The sequence below is a fragment of the Miscanthus floridulus genome, chromosome 5, assembly GCF_019320115.1.
Source record: "Miscanthus floridulus cultivar M001 chromosome 5, ASM1932011v1, whole genome shotgun sequence".
Classification (NCBI taxonomy): domain Eukaryota; kingdom Viridiplantae; phylum Streptophyta; class Magnoliopsida; order Poales; family Poaceae; genus Miscanthus; species Miscanthus floridulus.
The window spans coordinates 56,491,829-56,509,625 of NC_089584.1; the positions used below are offsets into that span (position 1 = coordinate 56,491,829).

General features: G+C 41.4%; 1 pseudogene; it reads left to right on the forward strand.

Annotated features, from left to right (window-relative positions):
• The first annotated feature begins 16,217 nt into the window (after positions 1–16,217).
• Positions 16,218–16,874, forward strand: LOC136455636 (uncharacterized; annotated as a pseudogene).
• Positions 16,875–17,797: the final 923 nt, after the last annotated feature.

Consider the following 17,797-nt stretch of genomic DNA (forward strand, 5'->3'; position numbering starts at 1 on the left):
CATAGTTGTGTCCTGCAAAACATGCTTGTACCAAAACTTCTAGAAAGTGTGAGTTAAAATTCCTAATTCTATGTTTTGGTGGTCACATTTGTTTATTTTATTTAAATGTTGGTGGTATGATTATGAGTTAAGCACTACCATCAAGCTCTCCCACACTTAGTCCTTTACTCAGGTGTCGAGTAAAGTTTAAGGACTAAGCGGGTTCATCTCCTTGATTTGAAATCTACATATAGGTTATTCCAAGCTTCACCATAAATTTGTGAACATCCAAGTGTCTACCAAAATATCTTGAGTAATTGGAAAGTGGAACAAGTAGATTCAAATCCTTTACTCAACTCATGTTTAGAAACTTGGGTTTTTGTATTGTTTTGAAAATAAAGATAGCTTATGTTCCTTGAGTGACTCTCTCGAGTCACTCAAATTTGTTTGTGGTTCCTCACCAAGGCATATTTTGGTGGTTTGCCTTCTTTGAATCATCCTACTTCTAAGGTTTATATGGAGCGCAGGTTGGGATGAAGTTTGTGGCACACTTACCTTGTATATGTTATAAGGTCAAATGCCAAATCTTCTAGAGAGAAGCGTCATACTCTTAGATCATAATAGTGCACGTTTGTGGAAATATGGTGGAATTTATACTCCTTTTTTTGGTATGATCTTTGCTCCTAGCTTTTATTTTTGAGACATGGCTAGCTACATATATTTTTATGAGCCTTTATTGTGCTCATCATTTTTTTGGAGACCTTCATGTGTGTCATCTTTTTTTCAATACTTTGCATAGCCCTTCAGTCACTTTTACTATGCTATAGAAATCATATCTTTATAACATGGAGCATTTAGCATATCCCCAGTGTAGGAATAGCTGCTATATATGGCGTGTATGTGAGTTTTGATCTTGGGAGCATGAAGAATCTCTCAACAGTGATCACAGGACTTAGGCAAAACTCAACACAAGATAAGTTGCATATGTGGAAGGTTCATGAATATGTATGTCTTTAGTGGGACGTTTAACTCTCACTCAAGGAACATGCTATTTGCATTTTGAATTTCAAGGAGTAAATCCCAAGTACTTTACACAAGTGAGCAAATTTCATATCATCCTACTATATCTCAAATCCCAATTACTTAGATAAAGAGGGGTCCCTAATCTGAGTGCCCACAAATCTTAGGAATTTTAGCAAGGAATAAGCAGTATACAAACTATTAATCATAAGAATATATGGAGATGGAGCATCACTTTTTTATTTTAATTTGTTTGAATTTCAGTTTTAAAAATCTTATCATTAAAATAGAATGAGAGAGAATTGCATAGACCATCATTTTTGTGTGTGTTGTTTATCTGTGCAAATTGAAGGTGACTATGGCGTCTCCCCCACACTTGTACCTATCTTTATTTTATATTTGACAACAAAAAGAGTCCAAAAGACAAGTGTAAACAAATAATTCTAGAAGAAACATTTATTCAGTTATCAAAATGAGAGGCACATTACATGATTGAAGAAAAATGATCAGAATGAAAGAACTAAGTAAAGTAAAACCTGCTTCTAACTATTGCAGGTAGTGATGAATTTAGTCAAGAGCAGTGCTCTACCCTTGTAGCTCTTGCCACCTTGGCTAGCCTATGCCCAAAGTTGAAGATGTAGATGTTCAATTGGTGCTCAAGGCCTATAATCTTAACCTTGCTATCATCTACCTAGCCCTTAAGCAATCTAACATCCTTGTGTAGGGATGTGATCTTGTTCTTTAGCGAGGTGATTTCAGGATCTTGGGGAGGTAAAGGCTCTTCAGTCCTCCTTAAAGATAGCGCATGATTTTAAGGTTGGGGGCTTATTGGCCCTCTTAAACCTAAGGGGTTTAGGTGATGAACCATTTGTCTCCTTTGAGATAGATTTTTGAACGGGGATTGCTGGCCCTTTCCCTTTCCCTAGGTTTGTGCATAAGACCCTTCCCACACCTACCATCGGGCTTTTGGATGCCCACTACAATGTAGCTACGACTATATATGGTGTTTCCCAAAGGCATTACATGAACACTTTTTGTCACACTTTCAGGAATTTTTCTCTTGAAGCTGTCAGTCCCTGAAAGCTAACTTTGATAGGGGCGCCCACCTAGGCTAGGCACCATCTTGTGGCACCTTGGTCCTTGTTGTGGACTGCACACTCAGTACCTCCACTTGCCCTACTAAGGAGTGGAGGCATGATAGCAAGCAGGAGCCATCATGACAACCCGTGCTTCTTCTCTCACAAAGGTGTTCTTGGGAACTAGGAAGCCAAGCTGTGGAATCTCTTCTAAATTGAAGGTGGAGTTCAAGCCAGTGTATAGAGCAAGTGGCTTGTCGGCCATGGCTCAACTAGGAGTGTTTAGGATCAAGGCTTTGTGAGGGGGAGAAGATTGCTTTGGTGTGGAAAGGGGGAGGCATAAGGTGCTTTATATAGGCGTAGCTACTATGTGATGTATTGATAGTTCCGTGCCAAACCCTAGAGGATCACAATGCACTCTATCATGAGAGGTTATCCCTACGGATAGGGCTCGAGAGGAGCTAGGAGGGGGTTGACTGACCCTAAGGGTCGCCCGCCCCCTGAGGACTGCTACCCTGACCGGGGCTCCTTATAGAAGTTCTCTCATGCATTAATATCTAAATCCCACGGTGCTTCATTTTTGTCATCAAACTTTTAAACATATTTGGCAATTTTCTGTGTTATTTACTCAAAGAATACATGGGCAAGGTGTTATTTTCACATAGTCTATGATTGTGAATGATAAATATTTGTGAGTAACATTATTTAAATGCAAGAATATGTTAGTAACATCTAAATTTTCATAGATTTGCAATGAATTTGTTAAAAGAGATTAAATTTATTTCATTAATTTCTTGATTAATATCATGAGAAGATTCTAGGGAAAATTTTCAATCTTTGACAATTAACTTTAAAAGTGTTACCGTCATTGTCCTTGTATAGTGATTCGCGCCATGAGTTGATGAGTTCACAATGGTGAACAGTCCTTCCCATTTGCTATGTAACTTACCCTTACCAAAGAGCTTGACTCTAGACTTGAAAAGTAAGACTTTGTCCCCCTCCTTGAATTCTTTTTGTTGGATTCAGGTGGTCGTGCCATCTCTTGGTCCTTTCTTTGTAGAGTCTGGCACTGTGGCATGCTTTCCCATGCCATTCTTCTAGCTTAGAAATTTGTTTTTGCTAGTTATTGCCGGCTAGCTTTACATCCATGTTTTAGTTCATGATTGCCCAATAAGCTCGACGTTCAAGCTCGACTGGTAATTGGTAGTTTTTTTGTAGACAAGCTAGAGCGAAGACATGACTATGGGGTTTTTATAAGCTGTCCTGTATGCCCAAAGTGCATCAAGAAGCTTGTTCTTCCATCCTTTCCCCAAGTTATTGATCGTCTTCTACATAATATTTTTGATTTGTTTGTTCGAAGTTTCTGCTTGGCCACTGGTTTGAGGGTGGTACGGTGTGGTGACATTGTGCTTGGGCCCAAGCTCCCTTAGGAAAGCTTTGAAGGTCCTATCGATGAACTGAGACCCTCCATCACTTATGACCATTCTTGGTGTTCATAAGTGGGGGAAGATCACTTCATGGAACATTCTTCTTGCATTCTTGGCAGCGGTAGCTCTGCATGGCAATGCTTCCACCCACTTTGACACATAATCAATGGCAATGAGGATGCACTCATAGTCTTGGGATTTTTGGAACTGGCCCCATGAAGTCAGTGCACCATACATCAAATATTTCTATTTGAAGATTGTAGTGGGGGGCATTATATTGCGAGAGGTGATTCCTCCTTGTACTAGCACTTTGGACACCTTTGTATGAATTCCTTGGTGTCTTCGTACATCAGTTGGCCAGAAGAATCTGCACTACCAAATTTTGGCTTGAGTGCAGGAATGCTCCATAGTGGCCTCCGTACGGAGCTACATGGCACTTTACAATGATTTGTATACCCTCCACCATGGGAATGCACCTTGTTACAAGCCATTAGAACATATCCTATAGAGATATCGGTTGGCCCAAAGATGTTGCTTTTAGATTGTAGCTTCTTCTTATTCTTGCCCTAGTGGTACATACCCTGAAATCATGAAATTCACAATGTTCGCATACCACTAGGTTTGAATCAGTCACCCTCAGTAGCATGTCATCACGAAGAAAGTCATTAATTGGAAGTTCCTGCATGTTAGTAACTTGCATACACGATAGATGATTTGCAACTGATATTCTCTACTCCCTTTTTATCTTTTATTTTTAAGTCAAATTCTTGAAGTAAGAGAATCCATCTTATTAGGTGTGGTTTTGCATCTTCCTTAGTGAGAAGGTATTTAAGTGCAGCATGATCGCTATAAACAATTACTTTTGCTCCCATTAAGTAAGATCTGAATTTGTCTATAGAAAAAACAACTGCAAGGAGTTCTTTTTTAGTGGTGGCATAATTAAGTTGTGCTCTTGTCAGTGTTTTGCTAGCATAGGCAATTGCATGATGCTTTTTACCTTTGGTTTGGCTGAGGACAGGCACCAACAGCATAGTCACTACCATCACATATTATTTCAAAGGGCAGCAACCAATCAGGGTGGTTGGATGATTAGTGCTGAGATGGGTGCTTTTCTTGAGTGTATGAAAAGCATTTAAGCACTCATTAGTGAACTCAAAGGGTACATCCTTAGCTAGCAGGTTTGTTAATGGTCTAGAGATTTGCGAAAAGTCTTTAATGAAACGTCGATAAAAACCTACATGTCCCAAAAAGCTGTGGATTCCTTTTATGTTCACAAGGGGTGGTAGCTATTCTATAACTTCAATTTTAGCCATTTCAACCTCAATCCCCATCTCAGACACTAAGTGTCCAAGAATGATGCCCTCTCAGACCATGAAATGACATTTTCCCAATTAAGCACAAATTGTTTTTCCTAACATCGTTGTAAGACTTTGTCTAAGTTCTCTAGATAGTGGTCAAAGGTTTTTCCATAAACTAAAAAATCATACATGAAAACCTCCATAATTTCTTCTATCATGTCTAAGAAAATTGGCATCATGCACTTTTGGAAAGAGGCCGGATGCATTACATAGCCCAAAAGACATTCGCCTATATGCATATGTTCCGTATGGGCATGTGAAAGTGGTCTTGCTTTGATCGTCAGGGTGGATAGGGATTTGATGATATCCTGAATACCCATTGAGAAAACAACAGAATGAATGCTTTGCCAACTGCTCTAACATTTCATCAATGAAGGGTAGTGGGAAGCGGTCTTTCTTTGTGGCCGCATTGAGTTTTTGGTAGTCTATACACATTCTATAACGTCCCGCCTCTACGAGGCCAGGCCCGCTTACATCTGATAGCTTTTCTAGGACATAGACTGCCCTCACAGACCCACACAAGTCTTTTCTGTGCACTTTGTCCTCACTCATGCGCACCTGGGAAGGACTTCTTGGTTGGTCACCCATCCTAAAATTGCTCTAGACCAAGCACACTTAACCTTAGAGTTCTTTAGAGATGGGCTTCCAGAAAAGAAGTTGCAACTTGTTGGTATGAGTATCCTATTAATCCTGTTAAGCACTGGGCTGGGATGTTACATCCTCACCCCCTTAAGAGACCGACGTCCTTGTCGGACAATCCCAAGCTAGGAATGTCCCCTCTTGGCCACATCCGTGTGTCTAGTGCCAGCGCATGTGCCATGCTGTGTGACCACTCTAGGACCACTCCAGCCATGCGCACCATGCCTATGCAACTACGACACACGCGCCTATGAAACTGCGAGAGTCGGCTCTGATACCATTCTGTAACGTCCCGCCTCTATAAGGCCGGGCCCACTTACATCTGATAGCTTTTCTAGGACATAGACTACCCTCATAGACCCACACAAGTCTTTTCTACGCACTTTGTCGGTAGTCTATACACATTCTATAACGTCCCGCCTCTATGAGGCCAGGCCCGCTTACATCTGATAGCTTTTCTAGGACATAGACTGCCCTCACAGACCCACAAAAGTCTTTTCTGCGCACTTTGTCCTCACTCATGCGCACCCGGGAAGGACTTGTTGGTCGGTCACCCATCCTAAAATTGCTCTAGACCAAGCACACTTAACCTTAGAGTTCTTTAGAGATGGGCTTCTAGAAAAGAAGTTGCAACTTGTTGGTATGAGTATCCTATTAATCCTGTTAAGCACTGGGCTAGGATGTTACATCCTCACCCCCTTAAGAGACCGACGTCCTTGTCTGTCAATCCCAAGCTAGGAACGTCCCCTCTTGGCCACATCCGTGTGTCTAGTGCCAGCGCATGTGCCATGCTATGTGACCACTCTAGGACCACTCCAGCCATGCGCACCATGCCTATGCAACTACGACACACGCACCTATGAAACCGTGAGAGTCGGCTCTGATACCATTCTGTAACGTCCCGCCTCTATAAGGCCGGGCCCACTTACATCTGATAGCTTTTCTAGGACATAGACTACCCTCATAGACCCACACAAGTCTTTTCTACGCACTTTGTCCTCACTCATGCGCACCCAGGAAGGACTTCCCGATTGGTCAACCATCCTAAAATTGCTCTAGACCAAGCACACTTAACCTTAGAGTTCTTTAGAGATGGGCTTCCGGAAAAAGAAGTTGCAACTTATTGGTATGAGTATCCTATTAATCCTGTTAAGCCCTGGGCCAGGATGTTACACATTCTCCACCTTGTGATGGTTCATTGTGGGATCAATTCATTCCTATTGTTTTCTATGACCGTCATGCTCCCTTTCTTGGGCACCACTTGGATGGGGCCAACCCAATCGCTATGTGGTACAGGATAGATAATCCAGCGTGAAGAAGTTGTAGGACTTCCTTCTTCATGACTTCTTGTATCATGTTATTGAGCCTACGTTGGGGTTCACATGATGGTGTGCATGTAGGGTCAATTGGGATACAATGGGTGCAAAGCATTGGACTTATTCCCTTAAGATCTTAGAGTGAGTACCCAAAAACTAGCCTATGTTTTTCTAAGATAGCGATTTGTTTGGACATCTCCTCATCAGTAAGCTTGTCACTTATGATTATAGGAGCTTCTTTGTCGCCATTCAAGTAAGCATAATGTAGGCCAGTGGGTAGGGGTTTAAGTTCAACAGGGGGTCGTGCCACTACTTCCTCTTGAGGAAGATCAATGGTTTTGCCTAGGTCATCCTCTTCTTCTATAAAGAGTTTGGCATTTTGTCTAAGGACAACTCAAGATATTTAAATGGTGAGACCAACATGATGTTCTTGGGTGGTTCATGGTAGGGAAGAGTGTCTACCACCAAGTTTTTAGTTCGAGTGATAGGGACAATCCATGAAGAGTTTTTCTAAAAGATGACCTATCATGATGACAAAATCCTAGATTTCAAAGACATGAAAGTCAAGGGATAACCCTGACATCTTCGAGGTGAATAAATGTGTCGTGGAGAATTCCAAGTCCTTTTAGGCTAGATCTTGGACTAATCCTAAGGGACTTTAATCCTAGATTTCATAATCAAACCCCAAGAAGGTTTGTTCCTAAACCATGGCTATGAAGCCAGGACAGAGTTCATAACTAGAAGATGTGATAGGCTTTGATGATTTTGGTGGTTCAACAAACTCACCCATAGGAGCAGAAAGGTTATAGATAGTTGCTTGCTCCATTTGGAGAAAGAATAAAAGAAAAGAAAGGTAAAATAAAAGATACATAGGCGAACTAGGTTCAGGAGACTAAAACGACAACCAGTTCCTCAACAACGGTGCCAGAAATGTTTGATGGTGTTTCTTAGCGTAAGCACAGGAATCCACAAGCACACGGATACACCATTGTAACACTTCACCCTGGAAGTATTCATGGTATCATATTTTCCCAAATAAACCAATGTGTAAGTCTCTTAGCTGGTTCACCTAAGAAAACAAGTGAAAGGGTAGCTTGGGTAGTGAGGCTTTTCTAAGGGTAGATATCCTAAGTGAAGATAACTTTGACACTATAGACATGCTTTGAGCATCGGGTTGCACCTGGTTTGCCAGGCAATGCTGGTCTATAGCTCTATGTCGAACCCAGATGTGGGGGAATGCAAGGGACGGAATAGGGCTGTTACCACCTGTCGCCTACCCCTCAACCATTGGGAACGAGGTAAACAAAGATAGCTTCTAGCCTAGACACCATGCCTATGCTATTGACTATTACTCTAGCATGCATGCAAGGGTTATCCGTCTCTATCAGGGCCCTTCTACTAGAGTACCTACCTCAAGGGATGATCGACAAACCCATAAATTTATAATGAATAAAGGTAGCTTTCTTAAGAAATCAATGCCGAAGTTAAACATGAACTTCTTACTCCAACTAGTAAGATGATCATAGAGGTACAAGTGGAGGAGTTGCTAGCTCCAACACTCTTCCGCTAAGTGTAGCGAGTACACTAGGTGAGGTTGCTGACAGCCCTGGCACTTCTCCAACCCTTTCCTCACTCACTCCTACTCTTATTCTAGCTAAAGCTAAGTAGTAATGTAGTTCTTCCTCTCTTCTTGCTCTCTTGATGTCTGTTCTAGAGGGGAGCTCTACCCCTCTATTTATATAGGGAGTAAGGTGGTGCTTGGAGCTATTCTTGGTGCGAGGATCGAGCTACACTACCTCAGCATGGAGGCATGCCATATCCTAAGCAAGGAGAGGACGAGCGGCGCTAGCAATGGGTGGGCACCCCCTGGGTTGGCTACCCCTTGACTGCCTCCAATGGCCACCACCTTTGGTCGATGGCCTCCTGGCTAGACCTAGAGTGCATCCCCATGGTGCCTTTAGTCCATATTTCAAGTTTATATGGGACACTATATGTTTCTTTGGCCTGGATGCGCATTCTGCTTTCCCTGATTGCGTATTTTGTCATGTGTTTCATAGTTGTATTCTGCAAAACATGTTTGTACCCAAACTTGTGGAAAGTGTGAGTTAAAATTCCTAATTCCAAGTTTTGGTGGTCACATATACACTGACCACAAAAGTCTCAAATACATCTTCACTCAACCTGAGCTAAACATGACACAACGTAGATGGTTAGAGCTAATCAAGGACTATAATTTGGAAGTGCACTACCATCCAGGAAAAGCTAATGTTGTAGCAGATGCACTTAGTCGGAAATCTCATTGTAACACCTTGGAAGCCTTGTTGGAAGATGGATTTAATTTGTTACATCCTGTTGTGCTACACAATATCACTGTCAATTGCTCACTTGAGAGCAAAATCATAGAACTATAGAAGACAGATGTGGGTGTGTTCCACAACAAGCGAAAGATGAAAGAATAGGAAACCAAGCATTTTAGGTTGGATGAAAGAGGTGTGCTATGGTTTGAGGACCGACTTGTGGTACCGAAAGACCAAGAACATAGAAATCAAATTTTAGATGAAGCTCATTCATCAAAGTTATCTATCCATCCAGGTAGTAGCAAAATGTATCAAGATTTGAAAAGCCATTTTTGGTGGACCAAGATGAAGAAGGAAATCGCTGCATATGTCGCTAGGTGTGATAATTGCAGTAGAGTCAAGGCCATTCATTTGAAATATGCTGGATTACTTCAGCCATTGCCTATTTCAGGCTGGAAATGGGAGGAAATAAGTATGGACTTTATTATAGGCCTCCCACTAACACAACAAGGTCATGATTCTATATGGGTCATTGTAGATTGCCTTACCAAGTCAGCGCATTTCATACTAGTTAACACGGTGTATCATGCGGCGAAGTATGCTGAGCTGTATATTTCTTAGATCATGAAACTACATGGAGTACCAAGGACCATAATCTCAGATTGTGGACCATAGTTTATAGCTGGCTTCTGGGAACACTTGCACCAGGCCTTGGGAACTAAACTAATGAGAAGTTTAGCATATCGTCCACAAACTTCAGGATAGACCGAGCGAGTGAACTAGATCTTAGAAGATATGCTGAGAGCTTGTGTTATATCCTCCAAGGGTTCATGGGAAAAGTGGCTACCTTTAGTAATGAGGACATTCCTAGCATTCACTCATCTTCAAATGAAACTCCACTTGATAAAGCTGGTCTAATTACAAGAAGTAGAGCTAAACAATTGGAGAAGGAAATTCATTCTCAGGTGAACGCTAACCTTATGTTTAATAATCAGTTTATGTTGAATGAACCTATGCTTTTGAGTTCTTGTTCCAATGTCCTTAGGAATGATGGAGTGTATGAACCAGCATGGGATGAAGATGGATTCAAGCCTCTGGACATTTGAACCAAGAAGCCTATGGTGTGCAAGAATAAAATGGTGGTTCATCACCTTTGCATGGAAATGCAACCAGAAGCTAGATGACTGATACATGGTACGAATTCCAATCATCACCGCGGACAGAATACAAGGAGTTAGACGGTGTTCTATATGTGGATGGAAGCATCTTCAAGTCTACTTTCCAGCCTATCAAACGGCTCATTATTTGGACTTCCCAATAAAGAGTTATGCTCATTTTAGTAACTGCTATCAGAAGCTGAAAGACGCGCGAACCAGCCACGAAATCCACTGGTGCATGCGCATGCTGCCATTCACTCCAAGCTGAACATCCCTATCCCTATATATATCTTGTACTAGACAATGAAAGGTTAGATCTTGACTAGCTGAATTCCGAATACACAAACTCGTGGAGTTTTGTTTATGCGTGAGTCTTGAGAGGCTTGCAACACTTGTTCTTTTGATTCCTGAGGGAGTTGTAGAACGCCGAACTATGGTTCACCTAGTTCATGCCTTCACATCTATAGGGTGTGATTGCGTGGGCTGTTTCGTCGGTATGTGGAAGGGTGATTGTCTTGGTAGTTTGTCGTGTGGACAGCCTCACGAAGCACTGCCTCTTTACCAGGTCACGCAGCGACAAGTTATCAAGTTCGCGGATCCTATGAGAAGATCGGGCCACAAAACTTGCTACACGCGTTGCATAGGCGTGTGCACATCATCTGGTACCAGAGCCTCCGTTTACTCGTTAGGATTGTTCTTGTTTTTGGTAGGATAGAGTTTATATACCTACTGTCCACTAATAGCCAAAAAAGAAAACCTACAGCCCAAATTCATATGTGCTACTGATTTTGTAGTTTGCTTTATCGAGTTTTAATCCTTTAAGATTTGTCTAGTTGCTGAATTTTTCTTTTCCACATCATTCTAGTTGTTATCATTGTTCTAATCATCAAATCACTTGCTGCATCCCACCCTTGTTCTGATCGTCATTGCTTGCTGCATATATATAAATCAAAAAAAAAACCCACCCATTCCACCCTTGTTTTCTACCCGCCACAAATTCCCCATGCGAGTTTCTTGTTTTTGTGCTGCGCCGTCCATCTTAGTTGATCCTTATGTGCCCCTTTAGTTGAAAGTTATGCTGCGTTTCTCACAAAGGTTAAAAGAAAAGATGTATATGGGTCAAAAGAAGGACTGAAAACAACGAGTTCTTGTTCAAAAAAAAGGGAAAGAAAAGAAGTAAAAGAGAATTGTGTTCAGCACACCACAAAGGGGTTTGGGCAGCAACAAGTTTCGGTTGGTGCAATTGGTGTTCATCTATCCACTTCCTACATCTTGTTCCTTTCTTTGAGCATCTTTTCCTTTATATTCAGCAACTTAGACTTGAGTTCTTGGATTATTATTCGGTTTTGCATTACTACATTTCAGCGCATTCCATTTACATATTACCCCACCAAGCTCCACTTAAAAGCACCGTGAGCTGTTGCATCGTAGTCTCTTCACTCTTCCACTACAGATTGCAGCCCCAGTTCTTGCCCTTTCTAGGAAGAGAAAGAACTTGTTCAGCAAGTGGTGAGGGAGTGATTCCACATATATTCCACATATATATTGTCCTTTTTTTCCCCTCTACTAATATGGCAGGACGTGGAGATGGTGTCGCTGTTTCAGTGGAGGAATTCTAGGAGCTGCGTACACAAATGAATGATTTGATGCAACAACTACAAACTCTCCAATTGAACATGCCTCATAGAGAACCACCACCAAATGAGGATGATGACAATGAGGATAACGAGGCACCACGTCGTGCCACTGGTCATGGACATGGACGTGGTGGGTTTGGCCATGGTTTTGGTCGTGCTTGGCATGTTCTAGTTGGAGGTAGAGATTATGATGGTGATGATGATATGTTGTCCGACATGGATGATCATCGGCATGGTGTCCATCATGGTTATCGTGACCGCCATCGTCGTCATGATGATGATGGTTTAAGCAAAGTGAAAGTGTCTATTCCAAAATTTAACGGAAAGGAAAGTGCTGATGATTATTTTGAGTGGGAGACCAAGGTTGATCAGATCTTTGATTTCTATACTTACCCTCCTGTCAAGAAAGCAAAGCTTGTTGCAATTGAGTTCACAGGTTATGCAATCACTTGGTGGAATCAAGTGTGTGCTGATTTCTGCCGTGTTGGACATGATCGTATTACTTGGGATGACATGAAACGAGAAATGAGGCAGAGATTTGTTCCTGCCCATTATTCTCGTGAGCTACATTTGAGGCTGAAATGTCTTGTCCAAGGTCATCGTAGTGTGGATGAATATTTTTAGGAAATGGAAATGTGTCTACTTCGTACCGGTATCACTGAAGATGAGGAATCAACGATGGCTCAATTTTTGGTTGGTCTTAATAAACCAATCGCAGACAAGGTGGACATGACTAATTACAACACTATGGATGAATTGCTACATTTTGCAAAAAGGGCAGAATGGCAGCTTGCTGAATCTTATAAGAATCGTGCTTCATTTTTAGTTCCTCATACTTCTACTCCATGGCGCCATTCACAGCAGCATGGGTCAGAGGTGCACACACCTTCATCTCGTGCAACTTCTCGTTCAAATTCAACGTCTGCCAAACATTTTGAATCAAGAGGCAAAGCTGTAAATTCCAATCAGTCCAGCTCCTCTGTTACAGCAGCCCAACGGAAGACAAGCAAGATTGAGTGTTTTAAGTGTGGTGGTCATGGACATAAGCAAGCTGAATGTCCCAATCGGCGTACCATTATTGCACTTGCTGATGGTTCTTATGATTCTCAAAGTGAAGAGGATGAAGAGTTTAACAATGTATTTGCATATCTAAATCTTGATACTTGTGAGTATTCAGCTGAGGATGGTACATTTGAGCTAGGTCTGAATTGTTTAGCCATTCAACCTATTCCAACTTTTGCTCATAATAACATGCTACAAGATATTATTTCTCCATCTTCTGACGAGATTACTAGTGCTGATTTTGATGAGTTGCTTGCTGATTTTCCTGATTTGGAGCCTTCTACAATGAATACACCATCTCCTTCTTTGGTGGTTAGGAGAGTTCTTTCCACTCAGTTTGTTGCTACTGAACAAGGACAACGCCATAATTTGTTTCAGTCCCGATGCAAAGTGAAAGGACAAGTGTGCCGTTTCATCATAGATGGTGGGAGCTGCAATAATATTGTTAGTGCTTTGCTTGTTGAGAAGCTTGGTTTGTAGCCATGTCGCCATCCACATCCATACCATATGCAATGGTTGAATAATTCTAGGACAGTTAAGGTTTCAGCCATGATTCGTTTGTCATTTTCCATTGGTGATTATCATGGAGAGGTTGATTGTGATATTGTCCCCATGCAAGCATGCCATTTGCTGCTTGGTCGGCCCTGGCAATTTGATGTGGATTCGGTGCATTTTGGATGGTCTAACAAATACACTTTCATTGCTAATGACAAGAAGGTGGTTCTTGTTCCATTATCTCTAGAGGAGATACATGTTTCAGATGTGGCTCGCATGAAAAGAGAGGAATCTAAAAAAAGAAAACTGAGTGAGACCCACAACACTAGTAAGGAAGATAGTTCTAAAGCATCCAGCCACATAAAGCCCCATTCCACTTTAAAACAGCCACACCAAACTGAGTGCTTATTTGTGAGCAGGAGTGATTTGAGAGATGTGACAAACACTACAGCCCCATTCTTTGTACTATTGTACAAGGAGGTTTTACTTTCCACTAACAACTTACCTTGCTCGCTGCCTAGTGTTGTTCTTGATTTGTTACAGGACTTTGAGGATGTTTTTCCTGATGAGCTACCAGCTGGACTTCCCCCACTTCGCCGCATTGAGCATCAAATTGACTTGGTCCCTGGTGCTTCTCTTCCCAACCGTCCAGCATACCGCACAAACCTTGAAGAAACAAAGGAAATTCAGCAACAGGTAAAAGAGCTTTTGGACAAAGGGTATGTTCGTGAATCCTTATCACCATGTGCTATTCCTATTTTGTTAGTTCCAAAGAAAGATGGTTCTTGGCGTATGTGTGTTGATTGTCGTGCTATCAATGCTATAACTATTCGATATCGTCACCCTATTCCAAGGCTTGATGACATGTTAGATGAGCTGAGTGGTTCAACTATTTTCACCAAGATTGATTTACGTAGTGGTTATCATCAAATTCGAATGAAAATAGGTGATGAATAGAAAACAACATTTAAAACTAAATTTGGTCTCTATGAATGGCTTGTGATGCCCTTTGGTTTGACAAATGCTCCTTCAACTTTTATGCGTTTGATGAATCATGTGTTAAGAGCTTTCATTGGCAAATTTGTTGTTGTTTATTTTGATGATATCCTAATCTATAGCAGATCATTTGATGAACACCTTGATCATATCTGTCAAGTTCTTGCTGTTTTGAGAGCTGACAAATTCTATGGAAACATCGCTAAATGCACATTTTGCACAGACCGTGTTGTTTTTCTTGGATTTGTTATTTCTGCAGATGGAATTCAAGTTGATGAAGAAAAGGTTAAAGCAATAAAGGATTGGCCTACACCTACAAATGTGAGTCAAGTTTGAAGTTTTCATGGTCTTGCAGGTTTTTACAGGTGTTTTGTTAAAGATTTCAGCACCATCGCTGCACCCCTCAACAAATTGACAAAGAAGGATGTTCCATTCAAGTGGGGTGATGAACAAGACCAAGCCTTCAATGAGCTAAAAACAAAGCTTTGTGAAGCACCGCTGCTACAACTTCCTGATTTTGGTAAGACATTTGAGATCGAATGTGATGCAAGTGGTATTGGCATAGGAGGTGTACTACTTCAAGAAGGTAAACCTGTTGCCTACTTTTCTAAAAAGTTGAATGGTCCACATCTGAATTATTCTATCTATGATAAAGAGCTTTATGCCTTAGTTTGAGTTTTGGAAGTTTGGCAACATTATTTGTTACCTAAAGAATTTGTCATCCATTCTGATCATGAAGCTTTGAAATATCTAAAAACTCAAGGCAAACTGAACCGTAGACATGCTAAATGGATTGAGTTCATTGAAACATTTCCCTATGTTGTAAAACATAAGCGTGGAAAAGATAACATTGTTGCCGATGCCTTATCACGGAGATGTGGTTTGGTTACACAATTAGATACAAAAGTACTTGGTTTGGAATCCATTAAAACACTCTATGCAGCCGATTCTGATTTTAAAGAACCTTTCTCTCATTGCATTGCTGGAAAAGGCTGGGACAAGTATTATGTGCATGATGGTTTTTTATTTCGGACTAACAAACTATGCATTCTAGCCTACTTGATTCGTCAAGTTCTTTTGCAGGAAGCACATTCTAGTGGCTTAGCTAGTCATTTTGGCGTCAAAAAGACATTGGACATGCTCTCCGATCATTTCTTTTGGCCACATATGCGACGTGATGTCCAGCGACATGTTGCACGCTGCATAATCTACTTGAAAGCTAAGTCCCGCCTTAATCCCCATGGTCTTTATACTCCATTACCAGTTCTGAATGTACCTTGGGAAGATATATCCATGGATTTTATTTTGGGGTTACCTCGGTCTCAGAGGGGGAGGGATTCTATCTTTGTTGTTGTTGACCGATTCTCTAAAATGGCACATTTTATTCCATGTCATAAGAACGACGATGCTTCACACGTTGCTGATTTGTTTTTCAGGGAGATCGTTCGTTTACATGGAGTACCAAGGACTATTGTTTCAGATCGGGATACAAAATTTCTAAGCTATTTTTGGAAGACGTTAGGGGCTAAACTTGGTACAAAGTTGTTATTTTCCACCACTTGTCATCCGCAAACCGATGGGCAAACTGAAGTTGTCAACCGTACCTTGTCCACCATGTTGCGTGCTGTGTTGAAAAAGAATTTGAAGCAGTGGGAAGACTGCCTTCCACATGTTGAATTTGCTTATAACAGGGCAGTCCATTCCACAACAAACTTTTGTCCATTTGAAATTGTTTATGGGTTTAAACCACATACTCCCATGGATCTTTTGCCTTTACCATTACAGGAACAAGTTAACTTGGATGCAGCAAAGAGATCAGATTTTCTCAAGAAGCTACATGATGAGACAAGAAGGAATATCAAGAAGAAATCAGCACAATATGCAAAGCAAGCGAACAAAGGTAAGAAGAAGGTTACATTCCAGCCCAGAGACCTCGTGTGGTTGCATCTACGCAAGGATCAATTTCCCCAATAGCGCAAGAGTAAGTTATCTCCTAGGGGTGATGGTCCATTCAAGGTTTTACACAAGATAAATGATAATGCTTACAAAATTGAGCTACCACCTGAATATTCCAATGTGAGTACAACATTCAATGTCAAAGACTTGCTTCCATTTGTTGGTGAGCCTGAGTCGAGGACAACTCCTTCTCAAGAGGGGGAGGCTACTGAGGACATTCCTAGCATTCACTCATCTTCAAATGAAACTCCACTTGATAAAGCTGGTCCAATTACAAGAAGTAGAGCTAAACAATTGGAGAAGGAAATTCATTCTCAGGTGAACGCTAACCTTATGTTTAATAATCAGTTTATGTTGAATGAGCCTATGCTTTTGAGTTCTTGTTCCAATGTCCTTAGGAATGATGGAGTGTATGAACCAGCATGGGATGAAGATGGATTCAAGCCTCTGGACATTTGAACCAAGAAGCCAATGGTGTGCAAGAATAAAATGGTGGTTCATCACCTTTGCATGGAAATGCAACCAGAAGCTAGATGACTGATACATGGTATGAATTCCAATCATCACCGTAGACGGAATACAAGGAGTTAGATGGTGTTCTATATGTAGATGGAAGCATCTTCAAGTCTACTTTCCAGCCTATCAAACGGCTCATTATTTGGACTTCCCAATAAAAAGTTATGCTCATTTTAGTAACTGCTATCAGAAGCTGAAAGACACGCGAACCAGCCATGAAATCCACTGGTGCATGTGCATGCTGCCATTTACTCCAAGCTGAACGTCCCTATCCCTATATATATCTTGTACTAGACAATGAAAGGTTAGATCTTGATTAGCTGAATTCAGAATACACAAACTCATGGAGTTTTGTTTATGCGTGAGTCTTGAGAGGCTTGCAACACTTGTTCTTTTGATTCCTGAGGGAGTTGTAGAATGCCGAACTGCAGTTCACCTAGTTCGTGCCTTCATGTCTATAGGGCGTGATTGCGTGGGCTGTTTCATCGGTACATGGAAGGGTGATTGTCTCGGTAGTTTGTCGCGTGGATAGCCTCGTAGTGCACTGCCTCTTCACCAGGTCACGCAGTGACAAGTTATCAAGTTCGCAGATCCTACGAGAAGATCGGGCCACAAAACTTGCTACACGCATTGCATAGGTGTGTGCACATCATTTAGCCAAGGTTTCCTACAACAATAGTTATCAAGAGAGCATCAAAATGGCTCCTTTTGAAGCCTTGTTTGGTCGGAAATGTAGAACTCCTTTTAATTGAATTGAGCCCAGAGAAAGAAGATATTGTGGCATTGACTTTGTTGCAGAAGCTGAAGAGCAAGTATGTGTTATCCAACAACATATGAAAGTAGCTCAGTCCAGACAAAAGAGTTAT